This window comes from Tympanuchus pallidicinctus, unplaced genomic scaffold (genome assembly GCF_026119805.1).
Source record: "Tympanuchus pallidicinctus isolate F22 unplaced genomic scaffold, pur_lepc_1.0 scaffold21, whole genome shotgun sequence".
Classification (NCBI taxonomy): Eukaryota; Metazoa; Chordata; class Aves; order Galliformes; family Phasianidae; genus Tympanuchus; species Tympanuchus pallidicinctus.
The window spans coordinates 7,171,496-7,199,163 of record NW_026294733.1 but is presented as its reverse complement, the minus strand read 5'-3'; the positions used below and the strand labels follow the sequence as shown (position 1 = coordinate 7,199,163).

The 27,668-nt window shown below is 38.3% G+C and overlaps 1 long non-coding RNA gene across 1 annotated transcript; it reads right to left on the bottom strand.

Moving 5' to 3' along the window:
- Positions 1-218: 218 nt before the first annotated feature.
- LOC128081486 (uncharacterized) lies at positions 219-27,668 on the bottom strand. The gene is made up of 3 exons (XR_008207205.1): positions 27,637-27,668; positions 1,695-1,778; positions 219-644 (listed from the first exon to the last, which is right to left on the bottom strand). It is a non-coding gene; the product is annotated as an uncharacterized LOC128081486 (long non-coding RNA).

Sequence of the window (27,668 nt, the reverse complement as noted above, 5' to 3'; positions counted from 1 at the left end):
TAAAGTTCTCCAAGATGGACAGAAATAACCAACTCCTAGAAATAAGAATCCATACCATACATTTCTCACATTTCACCACACTTCTATTCTCATATATTTGAAAAAAAAGATCCAGATAATACCACACTTAATTGGACAGTGCACTGATCTGTGTGAAACAACATACAAGAGAGTAATCTTTGCTCATAAGAGATTGATTATTTTTTGGGGGGGGCGCTTTCAAGGCAAAAGATGTAGGCATTCCAGTTCTCAGAGTAGTAAGAAAATTATCTTTAGAGATTTACTGAGGGAATAAATACAGCTTCGCTATCTGATCTCTTCCATTCATTTTAATGGCAACATGTTGCTCTGCAACCATTAATAAAATAAACATGCCCCATACCAAGGAATAATGCTGACCATACTAAAATAAGTGAGTCAATATATTGCTCAAGCATGTAAATACACTAAGTGACAGCATAATTAATCCTCAGTCCATAATCAATGAAGAACAGTAAGGTCTTCTGAAAAATTGAAGACACCAGAATGAGAATGAATTTTCTGTGAGTTAAAATGTTGAGTCACCAGTCAATGAATCCTCCCTCAGGAGACTGTAACAAATACAAAGCACCAGCTCAAGGACAGCCAGAGTTGTAAATTGAAAGCTATATAAAAAAAAATAATAATATAATGATTGTGCCAGCATGTTTATAATTTATAGGCTGGAGTTACAGGTGAGAAATAGGGGTTAGCAGTCTGTTATAATCTGAACTAGAGTCAGTAAAGTAGTGCAGAAACACTAAATCACCACTTCTCTCATTGCATGTAGTTTAAAAACATATAATAAAACTATCAAACAAAGCTACTTTCTTTTAGGGTTTGAAGCTGGAGCTGTGGATACCAATTTGTTCAAAGCTAGAGCACTACTAGGGAGTCCAGCAAAGGAAAGCTCTTAATTTTTGTTATAGTCTTTTTTCTTCGCATTGGGCACTTGGCATAGAAGTACAAAAAGCACTGTGATCTTTTTTGTCATAATTGAGACAGGCAAGAAAATGAGTTCTACTTCACATCAAATTTTGGTCTTCTCAAATATAATTCCATTTTGATAATCTAATTCAAGGTACCAAAGAAAGTTTGAGTGTGCATTTAAATAGACTGAAGCCATAGCCTTTAATCCTTCGCAGTGCTGAGTAACTGAGAGTTTCACATTTCCCCTCTCTGGATGAGTGTGGAGGTCAGCACTTTCTGCAGCCAGGCAGGAGTTTAGCAGGTCTCCACTACTCATAAGCAGGGGAGGCTGCCCCCATCCATCCCCAGCTGTGACTGAGCAGCTTCTAAAAGGTTTTATATCAGTATTTCAAACTCCTCCTTAGAGAACAGTGAATTAAATGGAGCATTTCTGCATGTATTTGCTAATAAACGGACAGGTAGCACTGCACCACTTCTATTCCCTTTTCAGTCAGTCATCTCTCCAAGTGGGACAGTTTCTCATGCTTCCAATGAACAGAGCAGTCATTAATGCTATCAGTGTTGCAAGATCCTTTATAATGAATAGGAAAGTACCAGTGTACAGTATATCATGACAGACTTAAATCCATTCAGATTTTCCCTTAATGATACAGGTCAGCTGTAAATAACTAAAAAAAAATTAAATAAGCAACCTTCAATACATTGCCTGAAAATTTGGCACGATTACCATTTGAGCTGCAACTCACCTTTCCTTACTGATGTACTGCATTCTTCAGACATCATGAGCTGAATTTAACCCGAACTTTGGAATACCAATAGCACTCAGCATCCTTCAACCATGAAAGGACGTTGATGTAAAAAAAAAAAAAAAAAAAAAAAAAAAAAAAAAAAAAAACTTTTCTGATTAAATTGTTTTCTGATTGCTACACCTTTCATTTAAATTCCAACATTTTTCAGCGTGCATTTTCCCACTGCTTAACACTCCCAGGGAGGACAGCTACAGCATTAACAACCACTAAAAATTACCACTAAAAAAAATCTTGAAAAGAAAAATCTTGAAGTAATGCTATTTCAGCAGTGAAATTGGTAGCTAGTACCAAAGAGCACGACCAACTTTTACACTGAACAAATCCAGTAGCGTGTATTTCTGCCTGCATTTAGTACTCTTTCTTTGAAACAAGCTTAACAAACTCACTGATGGCTGTGTGACAGACAGAAGCTACAAGGTAAGCTCACAAGCTATGTCTTTACGGGGGCTTGACAAGACAAACTTCCTGTGATTCTGAGTAAACAAAATCCAAATAGTCTTCTGTCCTCAGACTGCTCAGCAAAAAAATATTTCCCTCAAACTCTACTACCCACCTGTCAGTGAAATCTGAAGGTAACATTAAGCTTTCTGATCCATCACAGGTTCCTCGATATTTGTGAGGGATGAATCTGTGCGGTGTGGCAGTGACCTATCAATAGCCAAGGCTTACCACCAAATTACCGAGCAGTCTTTAAGGAAACACTGTTACACAAGGAATTTTCCCTAATACCAAGGAGCTTTTAACATCCCAAAACATTTGGTATTAGAAGAAATGTATTAGTTATTTCTTAAATAGCTTCAGACCTTTTCAAGACAAAAGTTTAATCACCATGGCTTTGGTCTAGCAAACCAAAAGTTGGAAATGAAAGCTGTGAGATAACAGGAAAGTCCAGGTCTGCAGAATAGAAGTACCACATCCCTTATTCCCAAGTAAATTTCTTAAAAAATGAAGACATCCCGAGACAAATTCTTAGAGTTAACATTATCTATAAAGTTAAAAGCAATCCAACATAACAGGAGAACCTTCACATACTATAAGAGAGAAAACTGCTCGCCAGAAAGAAACGCTCCCATCCACTTAGGCTCCGGCCTTGTCCCATTTGCAGTACGTTGTAATTAACAGAAATTTCTGGAAGGTATGCAATGCATTTATAATCTATTTCCATAGTATACACGTGGCTATAAACTAGGCTTAAGCTAGCTAACTCAGGACCAGAGCAGCACAGAGGTCATCATAAGATGAAAAGCCTATGCTAGAAGAACCTGCTGTTTTCCTGCCAGCAAGACAGAATAAAGCCTCCACAAATGCAAAAAGCCTTACTGATACTTCAGAAAAGAAAGTTGAAGCTAAGCACAAACCTGGAAGAGAGATACTTTTATGAAAAGCCTTATTTTATCTCAAGTGAATTTAGCATTTCTGTAGGCCATAGCTACTGTAAGGTCATCTCAGGTAGAGAGGTCCAAGCCCTCTCAGCGTTCACTATTAGAAGCAATGCTTCCAACTTTCCTGAGAAACTGAAACACAGCAAGTGCAGATTGTAAGGCTAAGTGTCAGGCGAACTCCCTGATCCATGTCAGGTAATAAATTGCCTGGTATGTTATCCAAGTATCAGCATCAGAATAGATTCACATACACCAACAGGTGCAGGCAGATCTGGGACTGGAGAAAAGACTAATGCACAATTTTAAGTGTGATTTATGCCAAAAGAACGTATATTTTAGGAGAAAAATTGCATGTACAATACAGTACATTTCCTCAGTTTTACTTTGTGAAAAATGAACATGAATAACATATTTCATCTTCACATCAAAACAGTTTGCATATCAAGCATTTTTAGGTATTCATCTAGCTATTCCAAGCTGAAATTTTGAAAACAACTCTCCTTCGTATGCTCCCAGCCTGGGTAACAGAGAATCTCGATATCTTGAAGAAGTCATTTTTAAAGCTTTGCTTACAAAGGAAGTACTTGTACATAAGAAAGCATGTGTCTCTCCAAACTGTGAAGGAGGTGACAACTTGTTTCTATCACAACCCTGAAGCCTTTCAGAACTAATATTCAGGCCACGCAGTTACGCTCTTATGGCAGTATCACAGGCAGCTTCAGGCTTTAATGGAAAGCTCATCTCCCAGAGTCAAAGCCACTGTTGCTATTTAACAGCATAAATCCACAGAACTTGGTCAAACTTAGAAAAATGTATAATGCTTACTGAAACCAGCATAACTTCACCATACACATTTGTTTTCTCCTCGAGAAAAATAAACATTTGACATGCATGTATATTTGTATATAAATTTCCATTTGTCAATATTTGTATTTCCTGTCTTAAGGGAAGAACCAACTGCATTGTGCAGAAAAACTTCCACCAGGTGAGCCCCAGCAAATTAACACTGGGAAGTTATAATGTGCAACAAACAGGAAATACACTGTTAAGCTTGTTGGGCTTGTTTTCAATAATCTCCTCAGCGAATTTACAGAAATCATGTGGGTTGCTATTTTCTTTTTCTTAACCTCATTACGGGTTCTTGAAAATATGAAATTATCTCCATTCTGAGATCAATTTGCCTGAGTACAGCATGATGCATCTCTGTGATCACAGTTGTAGGATTGAACATAAGTTTTTATTTTGCCAACAAATCTACATAGAACACAGCATTCAAACAGAAGTCACTACGTGCACACACCTTAAGCATTTGGTGTCAGCCAGATAGGATCAAAGCAGAACTGCTGCTGCACTGCATGGGATAGAGACATATAGCAAGTCCTGACCAGAGGAATGCCATTACAGATTGCCTCTAAAGAACTGACACAGGCTGCACGACTGCGATGGAGCCGCCCTGCATAACATCATGTTATTCCTGTCTGCAGCTCTTTTGCAAGAAATTAGCATTGACACTGTCAGAACTGATTTGCTCTACTCTCTTTCCGTTACTCTAGCATCCCTCATGAGAAATTCCAGCAGGACTTACAGCACCGTTTGTGGTGAAACCAGGCACAGTAGCTCAAAGCCAGCGACAGTACTTGAAGAAATGTGAAGGTGTATAGAAAACTAACATGCAAACAAGGAGAAAGGATAGGAGCGTACCTATGCAATCTATCACACAACTGCTTCAGGTTTATTTTAAAGGTATAGAGCAGAGAAAGGCTTATTCTAGGTATATTCACCTATATGCCTATCTGTAGATACACAGGCAGACAGATTTATATACAAACATACAAAATGACTTACTATATACAAAGTGATTTGTTATATACTACAATAACCTAAAATCTTTGCATTTAGTCAATCTAAAAATCGGTTTTGGGGGGGCAAGTTTTCTACAAATGTTAAGAATTACCTAGTATTTTATTGACAATTAAATATCTACAAAGGGAATTAATTAACATCCTTATAATTTCATCACATTCATTGAAAAAGCTCATTTTTAATTAATCTGAAACTATTCAACACATTCAACTTGCACTAACCAGTATTTTCATGCTAAATGCATTTTTTTTTATTTTTTATTTTTGTCTTTTAAGAAAAAGAACTTTTTTTACCCTGCTCCCTTTTTTATCTAAAGATATTTCTCACTTCCTTTCATGGAATGAATGCTACTCCTTTCCACGAACACTGTCCCCTTTCCATACAGAACTGAAATCCCTTGGTCCACATACTACTCCTTTGCCTTTTTGACCTTGGGTCAAAAGCCCATTTCCTGTTACAAGTGTTTTCTATCAATTGTTTTAAACCAATTTTAATTTAGTACAAAATTGCTAAATATTTCAAGAAAAGTCTGGAAGATTATATTAACTAAGAATGACTTTGCAAGTTCTGATCCCTCCCTGCGTGTCTACATATATTGCCCATATTCTTATATCTAGCACATGGACTTCTTTGGGAATATATCACCTTGCTTTTTTTCCTCCAATGAGTCTTATGTAAGTACTGCAGAAGAATATAAACATCAAAAAAAGAGATCTGCAAAAAATGCCAGCTGCATTTTCTCTGTGGTGCAAACAATTCCTGGCTTACTCTTCCCTAGGTACCATAAGAGAAAAGGGGCTCCTTTCACCATCTTGATCCTGCAACTCGCTCTATCCCAGCCCCGAGTTTACAACAAAAAGGGAGCGATGCATCTCTCAATGTGCAGAGCCTGGGGCTGTCCTCTCAATGCTGCCTGCACGGTCTGGCCGCTGGTGTTCTCCAGACAGGTTTGAGGTTCCCTGCTTACCTCCTGCTGCAGCACACGGCTGTGTGACTGCCACAGCCTGCTGACTGGCAGTGCGGCTGCCTTCGCCCCGAGTCACCTGTGAGCGCTGCAGTCCTCGGCGGCCAGGCTGCACACAACTGGCTCACCGTGGTGGTTTCTCTTGGTTGAGAGAGGGGTTCCATGCATATCAAAGAGCATACTCTGGCTTTGTGGAGTGAGAGGCTCTTAATAATTAAACTGACATACAGACACAAGTCTGAATACTTAGTACCATGTAGTGGAAGCAGAGGAAGAACATCAATGACTTTGTACCTACTTAACTACCCAGTTCACAGTGTGCTTTCTGTATATATACAGTTCTCTTGCAACTCAAAAGGAAGAAACGTCAATTAAACAAACTTTTGACTCCGCTTTCATTGGTTACATACTTGAGAGAATAAGTAACAAATAGAATGGATGGTGTGGTAACTTCTAAAACAAACACCATTACTTCTGATAGGCAACACTTAATTGGTACCACAGAATGTGTCTGAAATATTGATTTAGTTTGTGTGGAGAGGGAACTGAGTCCCAACATACTTTGATCTGTTCTTAAATATAAATGAAAAAACAATACATTTACTATAAGGTCACAGTGGGAACAAACAGGATCAGCTGAAGCACACGCAGCTTGTGATTTATATTCTGAACCCACAGGCAGCAAGAAAAAGAAAGACTGATAGCATCGTCTTACAATCAGATTTTGGATCATGTTGTGCATCTGAGAATGCCAGCAGAGTCCATAGCTGTTTCTTTCTCTGCATTCTGCAAACAAGTCTTTTTCAGCAGTCAAACATTTGCCTTTCTATCCTTTAGTGCATGCAGCCATACATAAATAGTATTTTAAGCAGCAGTTAAAAGTTTGCAGGCATATAATTATCACTTTTTTTTTTTTTAATCTCTTGAATGTCACTGAAAAGATTTTAAAAGTTTGTAAGAGAAGAAGATGTACACAGCCATTAAATTCCTGTCTTAAGTTCTCCAGGACTGTAATCACTCTTAAGCACATAGAGAGATAATTGAGAGTTTAGCTGTCTATTTGAGGAGCAAGAAGGGTGCAAAATTACAACAGCCATTGACAAGATTGAAGAATATTTTCATATACTGCAGTGATCAAGTTAATTTGAGAGGTAACTCTGGGGGCTTTATGGATACTCAGAAGGCTTAGCCAACAAGATTTCAGCAAGATTGCCAGTTGCCTCTCCATCTGCTTCAAAAGGAACTCTTGGCAAGCCTAACTCTCACTATTTCCAGTTGCTAGAGAGACACTTTCAGCCTCAGGATGAAAGTAACAATGGTCTTTCCTTCCAGTAAGTAGCATTATCACTTAAATGTTCAATAATTTTCACTGTGGAGGTAATATTTGGGAGCTGAATCCACAAATTTGCTCACAGAAGCACTTAGCAGTTTATAAGACAAACACTGAAATTAAAATAAGAAAAAAGTTCACCATATTTTTCGTTAAATTTGGAAGCATTTTTGTTGTTGTTTAAGCAAAGTCAAACAATTCACAATGAATAATTCATCTGATGTATCTTCTGTTTGCTCATAGAATATCCTTGAGTGGTTTGTTGTGATCTCAGGTATATTCCCTTTCTAAAAAGTTTACCCTCAAAATTTAGACAGATTCTGAATTTTCTTGATACGATCAATACTCCCAAGTCAGAAAGCTGAATATTAATTCTCCTTTCCTCTGATTAGAAAGGAAGGACTGCAATTCTGATGTGCACAACTTCAAGTTCAAATTTAATATTAAGCTGCTGTGAGCGTACCCTCATAAAACTTTGAAGTGTATTCCTTTCCCTTCTCCCCCCTGAGGAACTTACCAGCAGAACAGTACCACGTGAATGATCACGAACAGGAGGGGCACGAGAAGAGCAAATTAACTCAGTGTAGTTCTTTGAACTAAAAAGAAAAGCATTTGCAAAGTCTGGGTTTAGGGTATGACTTTTCAGATCTACGGAAGGGTAAAGAACAGGTATTCAGCAATTCTCATTTCTCAAATGTGCTGAGTAAAATATCTATGTGTTCATCATCCAGCATTCTAAAGTAAAGATACACTGGCTTGCTCAGTCACTGTTCAGATTTGCGCTTTATAGGACTGAAGTTACAGTAACAGAAAGCTTAATAGTGTCCCTTTATTAGTGCCTCATCTTTGCCTTGTATACACTAATCTGAGAAGTGTTTGGTTGAAAGAGCTCATGGTTTCTGTCTCCTCAGAAAGGTGGTCTTGGCAGCCCAGCCCAGCTCTACTACGATAATTAAGGAATCAGAGAAGAGAAAAAAGTGCACGGGTAAAGATGATTATAGATAATAAAAAGCAACATGCTTCTGGAGAAACTGATCACAGTTGTCTCAGATTCTGGCATACACATATTGCCTTTATCTGTTTGGGTCCTTCTTTGATTACATTACAATGTAGTCTTTCAATACAGATGCATTTCAAGGAACTATCAATCACATCATTTCTCTGTACAACATCTTCTAAACAGCTCTACAGAATGCAGTACAGCTTGCTTTCCTTACAAACTCAACACCAGTAACACCTAGATTTGCCTCAGGTCCACGTATGTGCAATGGCAGCTTTAGGTAACAGAACACAGGCCACTAGTAATTAAAATCATATTGATTTTATTCTGTATCACAGTGCCAGTATAAATAATGCTAGCGTTCCTATAACAGAATAGAAAATGCTAAGTGGCTATGTGAATGAGCTACTTCCATTTTCTGTAAGATACCATCAGAAAGCGCAGCAAAATATTTGAATCACTCTGGTGAAACGCATGTTTTTTCAAAAGTTTGACTAATATATTTTGAAAGAATTTAACCCAATAAATGCACAGAAATAATCTTCTACTGAGCCCTATAAAAAGCTGGGATGTCTCAGTGCACTTGGGATAGGAATACGTATAAAGAGCACTTAACGCTGCAGGCTGCGATTTAGAGAAAATATATTCATAGTAATTCTTCCCTTCCTCAGCATTCCATAAAGAGGGGGTGGCTGTCTCCGTCTCTTGCACTGTGTTTGCACTGTTCTTTGCACTTAACCGGTCAGCCAAAGCAATCCACAAAGCCCACTACCAATGCTATAAAATTCCCCAGGATATTGCTGGAGGAAAGAACTATATCAGGTGGCTCTTTAGTTGCTGCAGCATTCTTTAGATCTGCCAGAGGCATGAAGAATTTGCAAGTCAACATGTTTTAAGATGGATTATCCTTTTCAGAAAATGTCTGTGGGGATGGTTTAAGGAAAAAATCCTTTAAAAATCTTGTTCCTGCTTTGCTTTTTGTGCTAAACACGAAAAGAAATATTCAGAGAGGTTTCCTGGATAGATAGGTAGGTGGGGGAAGGGATGATTTGACTTCATGTCACACCCATTAGAATGGTTAAATCATCTTTTCAAGTGTTTTGTTTCTCACTCTTTTGGAAAACATATTTGTATGCATATATACATACACATATCTGTATACACACACATGCACACCCCACAACACACATTCAAAACATTATGAGATAAGCCACTAACATCTGTTTGTCCACCTTTACAAAGACAAAGCTACGAGAATTATTCATTTCTGCATCACTGCAAACTGCATACATTTCATAAAGAAAATTAACCACAGAAGAAAGTTCCCAGCAATTTAACAGATACAGGTGAAAATATAATGCCTTGGAGGAATATCAAATATTGGAGCATAGCTTAACTACTGAATTATCCACTAACCTTCTCTTCCAGCTCTGCCTTGGGGATACTACAAAAGAAGTTTTAAGAATTAGGTGGAAGGACCTGAAGGAAAAGTCACATTAAAACTTTTAAGGAGTGGCCTAGATCTTGACCTTACCTCAATTAGTTTGGACTTGCATAAAATAGGAAAAGGTTCATGTGGGGGGAAAAAAAAAAAACAAAAAATGATAGTGATCAAGTTGACTCGCAGCCAGGCAAGAAATCACTTTTATTGGACATGCCATGAATGATAAGAGTGGCTTAGCAGTGAGATTTAGTCACTGTAGACACTGTCGTCTGAATCATCTGGGAAAAAAACATATATTGCACTATGCTCTTAATTTGCCAATATGTAAATAAGGATCTTCCTCAGCATTGAATTACAAAAGAAAATACAAGCCCTGCACCTGCTGGATAGCTGTATAGTCAGTAATCAACTCCAGCTGAAGATTTTTCACTAGTAATTTCCTTAAGATAACATGCTATGCTGCTCAGGGTCGACCTTTAGGATTTAGAGGAAAACCTGTATCGACATATATTGATTCTCCCTGACAACCCAAGGAAGTTCAGAGCCTAGCAGAACAAGAGGAGCTAGCTCAGCACAGGGCTGCTCCAATTCTCCCGTGCGTGACCGGGATGTGGGAAGCCCCTCACAAAGAACAGGGGCAGCTTGTCCTCTGCCTTGCTGGGGGCAGGGAGCTGCCCTGCTAGGCATAAGGGGAGCACCTGCAGGCATCACTACAGCAGTAGTGCAGGGCAGGAAACCAAGCAGTGGGTCCAAGGTCAGTTCTTGTGGTCAGCCATAGCCAGATCTATCATCTCTGAAGGCAACCAACAGACAAATGTGGGGACTTCTGTTCCTATGTTGTTTTTTTTTTTTTTCCTGTCCTTTTCTTAACCAAGAACAAGCCTTACTTAGGAAAAAAAAAAAAGAAAAGAAAAAAGAAAGCAATTCACTTTAGTGACCTTGGTAACACAAGGCAGTATTTTTAAACACAGGTATTGGGAGTAATCATAAACTCTCCAAAAGTAATCTCCTGCTGCTGCCTTCTCTAGCGTTTCTCACTCCCTTGCTGTTACAGCAGACCAGCCAGCAGACAGAGTACGATCACTGTACTACTGCCAATTTAAAAAAGCACCAAACAAAAAATACTTCAAATAAAGCCCAACTCTAAGCACACAGCTTCTGCTTGAAGTTCTTCAAGGCTCTTAAAGTTTGTAATACAAGCTTCAGAAATGTTAATAGCTTCATCATTATAGATTAATTTACTTGATTCTTCAGTGGGGTTAGAAGGATGAAGGCTTACAAAAATGAAGGACCAGTGATACTTAATCTACTAGATCATCCACAGGAGTATCCATAGGGGTGTGCAATGCATCCATGAGCTACTAATGAAAAGGTGGGTACAACCTCTAGGGCAAAGTCATTTAGAAACACACATCTTCTTTAGTGGTTTCTGGTAGCACAAGCAGTATTTGCTTTAGAGTATGTAAAGTTTTTTGCACTTTATTTTTTTATTGTTCTTAAAGCTTTTCATTTGCAGGCTTACAAATCAAATTGTACTTATAAAATTCCACGTATCTCAGAGTCATGTAACAGCTAAAGAGAACTTATGCCTTACAGATGGCATGACTAGGTTTCCTCCAGAGTTCTGGCTTTTCTTTCTTCCTCAGTACACCCAGTATGTGTGAACCTTTGCCTCACCTCATTAATTAGTTCAGTTCTCCAGACACACTGAAGACTCCATCCTCTTCACAGGTAGCCAGTCTCCAAGAAAACAAAGCACAAGTTCAAGCCCTTCTTTGAGGTTGTTTCTTAAAGGTCTGTCAATCTTCCCCTTCTAAGGAGAATTTTTGAGTCTTGAGGGACTACATAGCTTCTCTTTTCTGTCAATGTGCTAAAGATCTCATCTATAGCTTTCAACTATTCCCCCTTCTTTTAACCCTCATACTCCTGCCCACGCTCTAGTATGTCCGTGTCACATTCATTAGTATATCTTCATACAAACTGAAGTTCACCTTCCTGAATTTTGATTTGTTTAGTGTCTTAAATAACAGAGCAAATTCTTTTAAGTACCCTTCCCAAAGTCCTCAGTCCAAAAGGTTTTCCAGTCTTATTTCACCAGGAACATTCAACTCCTTATTTTGAAATGTACATCTCATCTGTCCCTCCACACTGCTAATCTGCCACTGGTGGGGTCCTGGCTGCTGCAGGAACAAACGTCATGGCACCTTCAGCATTCCTAAAAGGGCAAGAACAAACTTCTTCCTATTTCTACTAACACAAAACCTGCTGTGTGTGGCACAGTATGCCAATCTCCCCTACATCACTTCTTGATTTCCTATTACTGACCATCCAAAGTCTTGAAATCATTTCATAAGCCTTCAATATCAAGCACACTTGGAGCACAAAGCATCTGCAAGTGTTCCAGAAAACTTTCTCAGATGGCGATTCAAAGGTGACAGCCTTTGTTTGAATCACCCAAGAAAGACTTCAGGCACATGCACTCAGAGCACTACTTCCAACAAAAGGGGGAAAATCTACACTTGCTTCCTACCAACCTGCAGAAGCATCATCAGTGGCATTTCTTTTTGTCCATCTTGTGGCGCTGTTCATTACAAGCTGATCATTACATTACCCCTTAGACATGCATTACTCTTTAGTTTTAAGAATCTAGAGTCCAGAATGAACTGCATGGAGAAGGCATGTCAGACTGCAATTACTCACACAGGAGTTGAACATTCCAATCAAACTGAGTACTCTGAGTTTTTATAAATTTTTAAATCTTAATATCACAATTATCATCATATTCTGCTATACAGATATTTCCTATGTTTATACCAGGAAAAAGATATTACCAATGGAATAATGGCTTTGTAGGAAATTGTCACGCAGTCCTATTAGTAATATAAAATCAGCCTAAATCAGAAACTAATTTTGACATAAAACATGCCTTATTTAAAGCCTATGTATTTTTATTTCTGAGTTCCCCTTCAAATCATTTTTATTGTCTGACTTAGAATAACTCCATGTAAGACCTGAGTTTTTCAGCCAAGAAGCCATTACCAATTCAAACATCAAATTAACTTGGCTTCCAGTACAAAAGAAAGTGAACTTAGCTTGTTAAACTTCCTTTAAAATAGAAATGTTTTCTAACCTAGGGAGAATAGCTTTGACTTTAATACACAAAATCCTTTTACTGCTGTAAAGCTTAGATTTTTTACTTACAATGTTTTTGAGGCTCAGATCATGGAATAGGCAGATTTAGATTTTGTGACCATAAATACTGACCAAATGCATGCCTACACCTTATCTGAAATAGGTTAACTGCACAGTAACTTCAGGTAGACATAAAAGTTATGCTTTTTAGTCACACTGATGGCATGCAACAGCCATGAACTAGAAGAGATTATATGTTGAAATGGTTAGTTATTCTCTGGGAAATAAATTACTAGAGATGTTGGTGGAGTTGAGTTAAAAGTTAGATTGTTCATAGGAAAATGCAAATGACTTTTTGGCAGAAAACATTTTCTTGGTCTAAAAGGAACTGCAGTCAGAGAGAAAACACAAATGAAAACTTGCACGTCAAAGAGTCCAATCTCACAGCAGTCTAGTCTTTAATCACAAGCCCTGCATGTCCCTCTATCCAGCAGTCTGCCAAGTACCAGGCTCATTCTAACACAGTGCTGAAGAGCTGAAGAACTAGAGCTACACCATCCTGAATTTCATCTGGAGATGCTTTCTTTACGGAAACTACAAAACCACATCTTTTGATACTTTTCTCAGAACCATAACATTGACAGCTATAGCAGAGGTGGGGGGAATAATGTATTTATTTGAGATCATTCAGCCAAAAAAGACTTATGGCTTGCTAATTATCTCCTTTAACCTTATAATCCCTTCTTCCATTTTTGCCATCAAGTATGCTCTTCCTAGACATAGCTGAACATTGAAATTTTTCACACTTACCATCTATGGCAGTGGCCCTCATTTTTGCAGGAAACAGGTGAGTATGGCTATCACAGCTATTTAGCATTTCTCTTAATGAGGCAGTTGGGTGTGTTTTTCTGAAATAGCATACAAACAGGTAGCTCAAACTCACTTAACAGGATAAATAGCTTAGATTAGGGCACGCTTTTAGCAGCCTGTTAAACATTAACACGTTCTAGAATTGAGATTACAGACTGCCCCATTCACAGTAACACACTGCAGCTCAAACCTGCAGCACTGATTCACTAAGGAGCACACGAACTGAACAATCCCATTTACATTACAGCACATTATAACCTCATGCATGCAAACATAATTGTGTTGTGAGGGGGAAAGTATCCACCTTGATAAAAGGGAATCAGATGCCTCATACAAAACTGTACAGAAGGAAATTTTAACTGGTTTTCAGTAATTCTCTGAAGACACATTATCATGTATTAGACCAAATTCTTACATCAGGAAGTCTTTTCTATGTTTAGTTTGTTTTGATAGTTTGTTATGGCTGTGCATTTAGGAAGAATGCATTTCTAAATTGTTATCTCATGAGTATATGTATTTAACATACAACCTTTTCAGAATGGTATTATTGGAGATAAATCATATACTTAAATAAAAGGTCTTTATTCGTGTTAAAAACCAACGTGTGTTAAATACAGGGAAAAGATATGGTCCAATTTCTCTTGGGAAAAAATCCTCTTGTTTTTCTCAGAATCTCTGTAACAATTGCACACACACAGAAATACACATAAAAATACTACACTGAAATCATGATGATAGGGATGCTGTTTCTCCTCACAATGGAAAAAAAATCAATTACAAGAAGATTCTATATTAAAAAAAAATTAGTAACTTAACAAATAGAAATCTTATAAACGCACATGTAACTATACATACATATGTTCTAAAGTTAACACAGATTTATTTGGTAAGAATACAAAATTTCCTTCAAAATAGCCAGGAGGCTTTTTAAACAATATTTTGGGGTATACAAGAACAACTAATAACAGTGCTAATTTATTTATTGTTCCATTTTTCTTGGCACTGATATTCAAGTTTCCAGATATTACTGGCTAGGATTTTAGCATGAATGGCCACTGGGTGCCACTGTTCTGCTGCATAGCAAAAAGAGCTGAAACAACATTTCTGTTGCAGTAATAAGTCTTCTACTATTAAAGTATGTTGCTACTGCTGTACATACCCATCTTTTAGAAATGGCATTGCTACACAGTTCATAGTGAGATTCTACATAGCAGAACAATAGGATAAGTGGCACTAAGAGATTGGAAAACCTCTTTAAACTCAACAAGCAATATCACTTCAGAGAAACTTTCTTATAACAGTGTATTTTCTACTTAATAAAAGATATACAGCATCTAAGGAAACAAGGTATCTAGGCTCAGTTTCGATATTCTTTTGCTATCTGACCTTGTAGGTCTCACTGGGGACTATTTCTGCCCAGCTGTGCCCAACTGCTTTTGCAGTCTATAAATACCTGTATCAGATGTCCAAATGTACATGGAAATGGAATCTAATATATGTAATTGGTTTCCAGAAAATACAGCATGTGTGTGACTACAGAAACCATGCAGTACAATCAGTGCTTTAAGAATATGGTTTTCAAATTCAAGCTCTCACCTTATTTTCTTTGGTTAGAAAATGCTCTTAATAATGAGCATGTACTTTTTATCATGAAAAACTCTACAAGGAGAGACCTTTACTTAAAGTATTGACAGTAGTTTCTGGCAGTAGTAAAAATCCACCTTAGGAAGCTGGAGTCCAGGTGGAGCTGGCAGGCTTCGAAACCGATAACTGTGCTTGGAACGGATGAGCTCAGGGTATACTACAAGTCTCTCATTTTGGATCCAACTCAAAATGTAATATTAAAAACTACAAATTGTTTCCTCGTAATGAAAACATATTTAAGGTCTAATCTCATTTATGCCAATGAAGAGTCCACGGTATTAATAACTAAACAAGGACAAGAAACAATGCAGATTGTGTATTTAATATATAAAAAGCAGAAGGATCATGGCAGATAACGGAGCAGATCACAACAACTTAGGCTTATAATTAACTTGGGTTTATACTCTTACAGTTTGAAACTATTTCCCCTTGTCCTATCACAGATGATCCTGTTAAAGAGTCTGTCCCTTCTTTCTTACAGCCCCCTTCTAGACAAAAAAAAAAAAACAAAAACAAAAAAAAACCTGCTCTCAGGTGTCCCCAGTCCCTTCTCTTTTCCAGGCTGCACAGCCCCAGCTTCCTCAGCCTGTCCTCACAGGGGAGATGTTCCATCTCCTATATCATTTTTGTGACCCTTCTCTGGGTGCACTCTAAGATGTCCTCATCTCTCCTGTGCTGAGGACTCCATGTCAGGGCATGGTACTCCAAGTCAGGTCTCACCAGCACAAAACAGAAGGGCAGGATCACCTCCCTCCCTTACCCTGCTGACCACACTGCTCTTTATGCAGCCCAGGATACGGTTGGCTCTCTGGGCTGTGAGGGCACATTACTGGCTTGTGTCTTGCTTGCCATCCACCAGCACTCCCAGGTCCTTTTTGTCATGGACCATGTCACTTTGGCTATGCTCTATCCTTACATCCCCCAGCTTGTACTAATAGCAGGGCTTGCCACTACCCAGGTACAAGACCTTGCACTCACACTATGTATAAGGTCAATTGCGAACTCCATAAAAAAAAAAATGCAGCGTGCATCTCAAGCACCTCACAGAATTCTGAAATTCATTTTCATTTAGAATGAGGTTTACATCTTTATTTATTATTCTTAAATAATACTTCTGAGTCTTCATCTACCAACAAAATAGTTCAGTGGCATCACTCTTAGGGAGCTCTTAGACACTCTGCTTTTTGCCCACCATCTTTTCAGAGGAAGTCTGTCCAACTGACTCCCCTGCAGTTGCTGACAACTTCTGATTCTCTGTGATTAAATTCCCTCACCCATACACTGCAGTGTTCCTAGCCTTCATAAAGTTCAACAATAAAAAAGCACAGCAGGGTAATAAATAGTTTGAAGGGAGTCCTAAGCTCCACTGTTGGTAGCCAGGTAGGTAGAAAGCAAAAGAGACAGGAAGATGACAAGATTGTCTGTACTTCTTGCCTTTTGTGTTCAGAGTTTAATAGGAGGTAAAAATTGGTTTCTGTATGGTGCTGACTGCCTTCCCTCTTCTGAATTGACCAGCTCAACAACTGTACAGTGAAAACTGTTCCACTTCAAGGAGCTAATGGGCAAGGGGCAGATCACAGCAAAGACAGGTATGACCTCAGGGCACTTCCAGCTGTCCTTGTTATATTAAAAGTTTTGAAAACAGCTTTTTCTTTAAGACAACAAAGATCAATTTTATGAAAAACAGTAAACACTCTCTGGCTTACATAATTGGGATGTATCTGAAAAGTAAGGAGAAACAATTGAGAAATGACAAGAAGTGTAAATATACAGCTCACATTCAAATTACACACTGTATGCTTGGCCAGTTCAGTGAACTGAAGTTCTCTGCTAGAAGCAGGCAGGAGAAATTTTACATTGAGAACTTGTTTTTCATAGTGGTCTCTAAAGTAATCTTCTTGTGATGGGAACAGAATGTACAGTTAGTTTTCTCTTATTATATTCATATAAAATACACAAGCATGCCTTGGCTATAAAAGCCACAAAGCCAGTTACTTGTCTGAATCAAAATATACTGAGAATATCTTTTCAAATAATATTTGGATCTGCTTCCTGTACCCCAGTCAAACGATGTTGCAGCACTCCATTTGTTTTAAAGCAGCAGAAGATACAGATCTACAGTAAGAGCACATTTCATGCTTTGGTAGAAACAGAGGCAAACATATGGTTTTCACTTTCCTAATTTCATTATAGTTCAGCTCTTCTCAGCAATAACTGTCTCTCCCATAATATTTCCAAATGCCCTGAAATACTCTAAGTGAATTTGGTAACAAGCAAACTGCTGTGTTTTTCTGTTCATTAGCATGAACTGTCTTGTTTCACTTGCCTATCACACCAATGTGATATGGCATAATGCAGCGTTCCGCAGTGTAACCAGTCAGAGAAAATTTAGAAGGCTACATGTTTGTTTTTATACTTAATTCCCAACAGCCTGTGTATTGTCCATTAAACAACCCAGGTAATTTAATAGTCTGTCTGCTCAAGAAGTAAAACTTCTTACAAGCTTAGGTACTTGCTGTAGTGCTACTTATCTATGGATTTCATTCTGCATGCAGACATTTCTAAAAACATTCTATTCCGTATTTGTCTTTTATGGAAACTCATGTTTATATTTTTAAGGCATTTTAATAAAATATAATGTAAAATCTTACAAAGTTTGGTGCAATATCCACTGTCACAACTATTGATGCGCTTGAAAACTGGCAGTTAAGCAAAACTGGCTGCAGATACAAACACTACAAAACTTCAAAATTTACTGCTCCCATCAAAATAACTATCAAATTATAAAGTAATTAAATACCAAAAATCACCTTTGCGACAAAAAAAAAAAAAAAAAAAAAGGCAAGTAAACAGCTACCACATAACATTCTGTATATTACACACACATACTTAACCTAGGAGTGCTCAGAGCCTGGAGAATATTGCTCAGAGCACTTTCCCCAGGAGAGCTGGAATCCACTCACTGTAAGGAGAAAATGCCAACTAGGGAGAAACTCTGCTGAGGATTGCAGTGAAGTGTCGGACTTCCTTCAACCACATGCCTTTTTCAGGGCTTACAGGCATCAGGGTTGACTCCCACACTTCGTGTCTATCCTGTATGTGCTGAAGAAACATACAACAAAAGGAAAAGTAAACAATAAGGTAGTATTACTTTTCCCAGATGAAAGTCACACTGTCTGCTGTATATCACTTAGTTTTTCCCTCTTTCAAAGCTGGCAGCTTTCTCAGCAGAGAGCTGATGTCAGATACAGATGCTCCTGGGGGAATCCAGATGTAGTTCCTAGAAGGGAATGTTGGCTCATCATGACGCTACACCCACACCAGGTAGGAGGTGAGCTGTCCCATCACTGTTCTACATTTCCTGCCAGGCACAGCTGAGGTGAGGGCAGCTGCCTGATCTCACAGTCTGAGGCATTAGAGAGTATCTCACATGAAAAGTTAAACAGGTCTAATATTAATCACGTTAAAAACTTAAGTCAAATACATACATATACATCAGAATTAGTTAGCATTAACACATCTGATCTCTTCATGTTATTTCTCCATAATTAGAACTAATTTTTAACATTAAAGCAGTTCAGCCTGACATCAGAAGTTCCAGAAATACTTTTACAAAAGAGCTCAGCATCATCTGCCATGCTTACCAAAGCTGGGACCTGAGGCACCTTGGCTATACACTCTCATTCAGCACAATGTGAGAAGGACAAGCAGAACTCAGATACCCTGAATCCCAGGGTACTTGTTCACCTCCTGAGCGAGTACCAGGAATGAGAGGAAGGCTGAGCTGCACAGCCCCAAGCACAGGGGTGCTTAAGCTGGGCAGTGCCAGCCCTCAGTACTAGTTAGACTTCCAGATTCTCTCTCTCAATCCTGTTCCGGCTTTGCATTTCTATTTCCTATGCACATATATGAATCCAGTATCAGCCTGAACATGGGTTAATAAATTTAATCTTTTTATCTCGGTTTTCTTCTTGTTGCAATTGTTTTCTATTAAATAAAAGTAGCAACATATAAAAGGTCAAGCAGGGTTGAACCTAATGCGATTGCTTTCATAGCATGATACTAAACGTTATAAAACACATCCAGGGAAATGACCTTTATTCCTGTAAAATTCAAACACTTAAAGCAAGGGTAATTTGGTGCCAGCCAAAACCTATTTTACTTGGCCTTTTATTGAAAAGATGCACCAAATTGCATTGTGTGGTGGCTTGATCAGGAAGAGATTACAGGTCATCACAAGCTCTATAAATCACCGCGTTTCTGGATAAGAAAGGAACCAAGATACTACAAAAATCAGAGTAGTAATACCCTACCAGTGAATATCTTTTGCCCCTCTTTTGCCCCAAGTCCTGCACCTATTTACACAAATGGGAAAAATCTTATTCAACTGAACTCCAGTTGCTGATGATTTTGGAGTACCACGTACTGTTAACATTTCTAAGTATCTACAACATAGTTAGAATCCTAGGGAACACATAAAGGAAACTATTTCTACTCAGAAGTAAGTCACTCAGATAACATTGTGCTATTATTTTTCCCAAAGTAATGCTTTTGTTCATACACTACAAATGGCTACAAATGCCTTACTTTAATATCCGACCACTGCAAAAACCTGCAGGGCTGTATCTGAGACATTCTGGAACACTGGAACATGGCAGACAGCAATGAATGTTTTACTTTTAATTAAAATATACACCTGTAGCTTGTAAAATCCATATACCACATAAAAAAAAAAAAAAAAAAAGATGAGCACAAAGTATTTGATACTCTCCACGCTGAAATAAACGCATCAACTATTAAAATAAACATGTGTATTTCAACATAAATCGATCAATATCACATACAATATTTCATTCACCAAATCAGTTGCATCCCTGTTGAATCACTGCTTTTTGAACACAGAATAAGATGTATCATCTATCAAAACAGATCTCTCCTGTAGTAAATCAAACTCACCATCTGATTCCAATATGTCTCCTACTGACTCAAAAATATCACAAAATGCATCAGCTCTGTTGCACTAGAAACATATTTTAAAGAAATCCTGAGCAGAATACCTCTAACTTAACAACGATAACATTTAAACTGAAATGTATTTAGACCAAGATTTTGAATTCCAGGCTTTGAGGGTGCTTTAAGGCACCCCGCAAGGAGGAGGTGCTTCTCTTTCTCAAAGAGCTGCAGGGTTTCTGCTTGACTTTGTTTCAACCCTCCACGCACTTCATAGCTAGAGCCAAGCTCTAAGCAGGCACATGGTGTCACCAGGTTAGCTGTCACAGATCTCCAAAGAGAAATGTCAGCAATTCTCTAAAAGGTTCAGAGCACCACAGTCCAAGTACTGTCAAACACAGACATGCAAATGCAATAACAGACCAAAAATCCTGACACTGAGCATGGATCACCAACAGCCAATCAGCAGGGCAATGTCCCATAATATTGTTTATTTATCTTCGTGATTAACTGAGACAATTGATCAAAGTCGCCGTACTGTGCTATACCTCTGAACCCAAAAAAGCTGTCATATGCTTGTACCTTCCATTTGACATCAAGCTCATTCTTGGAGTTTGGGTGACTGAATCAAAGCTGCATGTAGGCAAATACTTTCTTGTAGACCTTCAGAGCAATCGCCCAGCATAAATGAGTGTGTCGCACATTTTGTAGAACATAAGTGGCAGAGGGAGCCGTGTCCTCCATCATTACTCAGTGAGCAGAGCACTCACTAAAGTGACACAACCAGCCAGCAGACACTCCATGAGCCTGACATGGCAAGAACCAAGCTTTTCTTAGTTACTTGGGTGTTCTTTGGGTATCCAGTTTGACAACAGAGAGCATGGGGAGGTGGGGGGGAAGGACGGGAATTCTATGGTTCCCTTACAGGTAGTCTAATAAGCAACCCCAGAGGGACACATACTGAGGCAGAAGTGAAGCTCCCAACTCTCCACTTCAGGGCCTTTCAATTAACATTTCAATTAATGTGGAGGTCAAAGGGCAAAGAGCAGATTTGGTTTTCAATCTCTGTATCTTGTAAGCAAACCACTCTCTGAATTTTCAGCTATGCTGAAAACCTAACAATTAATATCACGCACATTAAAAGCGAGCAGACTTGATACTACAGAAACTGTCAGGATCAGATCAAGTAGCCTATAGAAAGTTGATAGGATAGTCTACCCATCCCAGCCAGCTTCAAACCTCTGTTCAGAGGTGGCAAAACTTGTTCTCCTTCCATTTGATATCCCCAAACTTAGGATTTAGTTTACGAGTTTGTCTGTAGAATTCACCTCTTCTACTGCAAGCTGTTAAAAGGAACAACAAAACATTCTTGTAACGAGCATGTTACTGATCTCCTGTTCCTTATTATCACTCTGCTCTGTTGATAAGAGCATTGATTATAATTGCAGTTTTGGCCAACTTAGATTGATTGGAATGTAAATTAACAAGAATTGTGCAATTATGTCAAAAAGAAGTGCCTATTCTCATGAGACAGTTAATAGACCACTGCCTGATATGCTACTTACAAGCAGAAGAGACTTCCTGTTCCCAAGCATGGAAATCCAACAGAACTATTTTGTTCTGTACTTCAGTACTCTTCACAAGAAGATATACCATAAGGTTAGCAATTCCAGACAAATCCAGTAAATGGGAAAAACAAGTGGGGTGAGGTGTCTACCAAAAACGTGTTGCCCTCAAGTCTGATGCTATTAACTTGAATACTTTCTGTGCATTTATTTAATTAAAAAAATCTGAACAGTATGAACAATTTCTGAAGGCGTGACCTTACTGAGGTTCATGCGTATCTTAGATGAGCATGGAAAATACTGAGCCAGCACACAGCTCAAGCAGCACAGTGGGTGCTGCTTTGTTCCACCTCCCCTGCTGCACATTGGCATAGCTAAAAGTTGCAAAATGGATAGCCATTCTTCTATCCAAAAGTACAGAGCACGTTTGGCTGTGACAGCAGGCAAAACAGGTGATACAAGCTCTGGCCATGGGCACAGCAGGAGAGCCTCCTTTTGATGAGAAGACTTTCCAGTGAGGATCTCTGTGGTCATGTTACAAACTGCTTTAATGAGTAGATTTATTGAAATTGAAAGGTTCATAGATTTAACCTTCTTTCAGGAATTACTTCATAAAATAAGCAGGCAGAGAGATTAAGTATAAATTAAATATTTTCTTTTGCAACATTTGTAGTTTTCCATACTGCATTCAGAGAGCTTCCAAATGTTGTACAGGACAGTACACAAAGATTTATTTTTTGTTGCCTTTTTTTTTTTTTTTTTTGTCCCCCCTTTCTCTTATTTTCTTTCAAAGAACTTCTTATCTGGCATAATATTGTAGTCTTTCTACAGCTAGCCACTTAAAAGAGCTTAAAGTGATTAAATGGATTCTGAAATGGCATGTGCTGGAATGTAGGAAACTTGGGAGAATATTTAAAAGGTAACAAACAGTTAATGTTGCTCAAAGTTGCAAAAACATAACTAAAATTTAGGGCTTTGTTTGCACTGCTTCAACACTGAAGAAACTCTTATACTGGAACTATATCTGTAAGAATGTTAATTAGAACTATATAGAAATAAATAACAGAAATCCCTTAATATTTTTTAATTATGACATCTTCTTAAGTAAAATTTCCTTAATAGAAATAAAAGCTAATCCTTTTTTTCTTAAAGGAAGCCATATCTAGCTTTAAGCAAAATACCCATCAATTTAGACAAAGCCTCTTGTTATTTCTTTTGCTCCCAAGGCATACTCAGGTACTCCATTTAAAGCCTTCCCCTAGATGAAGTAAATCAATTAAACTCAATCAAATCAATTACAAATCCCTGTAACATTATGATTAGCGAAACATTCTTGGTTGGCTTTAATAGGAATCAAGCAGCTAAATTCCCCACTCTCCACTTTGCCTAAAAATAAAAAAAATCAATTATTTGGAACATTTCACTGGATCACAGGATTTGCCATACTATTGTTCCACCTACTCAAGTGTATTCTGTCCAGAGGTAAAAGCTTCTTACGTTATCTGTGGCTAAACAATATATTATACATAAGAGGACAATCCCCCTCCTCTGCCCCAGTCCTCCAGGTGAACAGTTCACTTGCTGATACATGAGACAAGATGAAGCAATCGTTATAATTCACACAGCTGCTACCACACTGTAAAAACTGTTACTAAAATTAAGCTGCATTTCCAGCATGATTCCTGATGTGCTGCTCTTCTGTATTAGCACATATATGAAAATTTGAAATACTCGCAAGCTCAAGATCTCTCATGTCCTTCTTCCCTCACTTCTGGAGTCTTCCACTAGATACAAACGTACAGCTTCTCTAAGCAGATTGACCCAGATTAAAGGGGAGGAGAGTAGAAGAGAAGAAGGCTCAGAGAAGGTCTTAAGGCTCTCTACAGCTCTCTGAAAGGAGGTTGTAGTGAGGTGGGAGTCCGCCTCTTATCCTGGGTAACAACAATAGAAAAAGAGGTAATGGCCTAAAGTTGCACCAGGTGAAGTTCAGCATGGATATTAGGAAAAATTTATTCTCCAAAAGCAGTTACTTGCTGCAACAGGCTGCCCAGGGAAGTGGTTGTGTCGCCATCCCTGGAAGTGTTCAAGAAACATTGAGATGTGATGCTAAAGGACGTGATTTAGAGGAGAAATATTGGTGGTAGGTGGACAGTTGGACTGGGTGATCTTGGAGGTAGGACCATACAAGTCTATGATTCTGTGACTTAAAGTAACATCTTCCCATTGAGTAAACAAGCACATTCACATGTCTGTAGATGTGTTTTAGGTACAATATCTAAGCAAAATAGACTTTCTCAAGTTCTCTAGCCATTACTGCAACACTGTCTCTTATTTTATAAGACAACATTCTTCTGAAATTTATCCAAAGCAGATATAATCTTCTACGGCAATATCATTGTAGTTTTAAGCAGTTGTGGAACCACTAGAAGCTATGGAGATATATTCTTGGTATGTACGAAGATAAGTCATGGTTAATACAGAAGCAGAACGATATTAAGGTGAGTGGGGTCACTGGAGTTTCTCAACATTCATGTCTGCACATGCAGAAAATATATTTGCCTGTGCTAAGACAACACAAGTTTCTATTTGTAAAAAAAATATATTAGCAAAATTCTCTAGCAAACCACACAATTTACAGGCCGTCTAATGGGCAATTTTTTATTTTTTTTTCCTCCATCAAATGACTTCTGTCTCTTTTGCTAGCAAACATCAATATATTCTGAAATAGCCTAAATCATTGCCAAATACCTTCTATAGTGATCGTTACAATGTATGACCCAGAAACTACCTGAGGTAGATATCCGTACTACAGAAGGTCATCATGCTTCTAATTTTTCACCTAAAGAAGTGAAACCATATAGTTCCCCAAGTTAATCTCAGTTTTAGAAGAAATGTTATGTCTCTTGCAACTCTGCACAATGCATCTCAAAGATTGTTGTTTCTTTTTTCTCCTGTCTGTGTTTTTAATAGGAGTGAAGCCCATTATTCATACCTCTGCTTTTAATCAAAGATAAGAATTCTGTAGAGAACCAGAAAATTGAAATCAGCTCCTGCAACCTAGAGCTGAACAATTATGACTTGATTTACAAGGAGCCACTTTGCTACATATTTAAATGCAGCTCTGCCACAAAATTTGGGGACTTCTCAGATAATCAAAATGCTACAGATTTAGCACTTTTAATTTTTGCTCCATCTCCTGCCAGCTTGAACTCTGATTGTAATTACCATTTCATCTTTCTCTGAATGACATTGTTTTATCAGAGGAAGATACTGTATCTGGAGTCTATGCACGATGATTAGTAACCATCCAGCTTTCAACAGGAAACAATAAGTGTGTCCTGAAGTGAAGCAGGATGGTGCGTAATAACGCAGAGCCAGAGATAATCTCAAGCCTCTCAAGTCTTTGAGGCATAATTCATAGCCCCAAAATGCTGCAACACATGTGAGAACAAACAAAAGTAACTATGCAGAGACCTAGAACAACTTTCCCCACCCTTCCCCCCACCCCCCCCCCTAGAAATTGACTGCAGAGGGCAGTTTTTAAGTTATGAAAAGATATCAAAGCCTAACTGCTATCAGACTTCATTGGTATTTAGCTACCTTTTGTGTCTCAAAGTCTCTCAATTGGACTAATCTAACTCAACAATCACAAAAGCACACAGGACGACTTGCTGTTATCAGTTTTTCTTAAGAATCTTCTCCCTGTGTTTTGTTAGAACAAATACATTAGAGAAAGGTACTTCAGCAGCATTAGAGAACTACCCTGGTTGAGCTGTGCTGCCGAGATGGAGCAGAAGACAGGGATGGGTGCTGCAGCTGCTCCTGGCCCTATGTTTCACTTGACAGACATAACAATCTACAGATTGTTACACTACAGACATAAGCAATCAAGCAGTGATCCCTGCATGATGAAAAATACCACGGAAGAAGTCTAAAACTCTAAAATAAAAGCAATATAGAAGCAGTAATAGTGTTCCCATATCAGCAACATCTTTACATTTCAAATTGCAGAGGCGTAGAGCTGTGGAAAGTGTGCTAAGTGTGAATAAACTCAACTGGTACAAAACCACAAAGCCCAGTATAATAGTAACAGAAGTTTCTTCTGCTTCCAAAATCATCTTCTTATTATTAGAACATCTTTTCAAGTAAAGAAGAAAAATCACTGGTAAAATATCAGAAAGAGTAATAAATTGACAAAGAACAACCAAAGATCTTTCAAATCACTTGCAGTTAACTCCAATAGGAACAGGAATATGAAGATGAAAGACGCCCCAGTGCTCGTACCTGACACTACACACCATTCCTGTGGCATAAAATGTAACCTATAATTCATGCTTCACCTTAAAATTTGTGTTGGTAATGCTGCTCCCTCTGGTTTTTATGCTTTTTTTTGTTTGTTTGGTTGGTTGGTTTTGGTTTGTTTTTTTTTTTTTTTTGAAAGCCCTGTTGCCCATATACAGTCACCCTACATTTTGCACACTGTAAATGGTCTAAATCCGCTTAAGGAAAGAGCACATAGTGCACTTTTGATCCTAATGGCTAGGTTTCCAAGATAAGTAATAAGACACTACCTCAAAAGAGTATCATGCCAAACACACCAGGCCTCCATTTACAGCTGTTACATTTCTAAGTTTATATTTTACATGAAGGCCTTCCCTATATAGGAATACTTCACGTAGAAGAGATCATTTCAGGGTTCTGAAAAATCTCTTAGCCGAAGAGAACTTCTCATTTTTTTCAAAATCATACAATATAATTCTTTAGGGAAAAAAAAAAAGCACAGAATTGGAAAAGTGAATGGAAAACTGAATATATTTCACACAATAGAAGATAAAGTCATGTAATAGGAATCACTTTAGGAAAGACCTAGTGAAAGGGAAGGGAAATCTCACCCACAGCCATATAATGAGAAGCACATGAATAGAGAGTGATTACTCACAGTTCTGCATACAAAACAACCATAAGGTGGCCTGTGAACTTCTCAGGCTAGAACTTACAAAAAACACCAAAGAAGCCACCAAAAACAAAGGTTTTTTGTTTGTTTGTTTGTTTTTAAAGAAAACAGAAGTTGAATGTTGGAACTCCAAATTGCAGGATACTGTGAATTAAAAGTTATTCACTTTCCACTACTCAGTCAAACCTGTGGTGATTGTGCCCACTGAGGACCATAAGACACAAAAGCTGAATGCAATCTGTGTCTCAGGAAGCAAATGAAACAATTGGTGAGAAAACAGGCAAGAGTAACAACAGAGCCGTAATTCACTGACACTCCATTACGTCCTATGCAACCACTACTGGATTTACAGCAGGAATATGGTAGACTACATAAATCAAGTCTGCATAAAGCTCTTGTTTTCTCATGCTAGCTCTTCATCACTTCATCTCCCCACATATCCATCGTAAATGAAAAGCAATACGCACTTGCTCTCAAACACACGTGGAGACCTGTGAATTAGCAGCTCTGCCTAAAAGCAGCCAAAAAGAGGCAGCTAATTGGACACCCCTGTTGAGATGCCTTCGCTTAGAAGAAAAGATGAGCGGTACTCTAAAAAACTAGATGTTATTTATTATCAAATAATGCAAATCCACACATCAGCTTCAGGTATGTTTATCCCTATAATGTAAAGGAAAGCACAGCAGTGACAGCAGAGAAGCAAACTCCTAGGCCACAACAAGTGTGATTTGCTCAAACACAACAGCCAGAGGCACAGAAATAAAGGAAAGAAGCTGCTTACCTTCAGAAGTCCTCAGGTACACAGGGATCTCC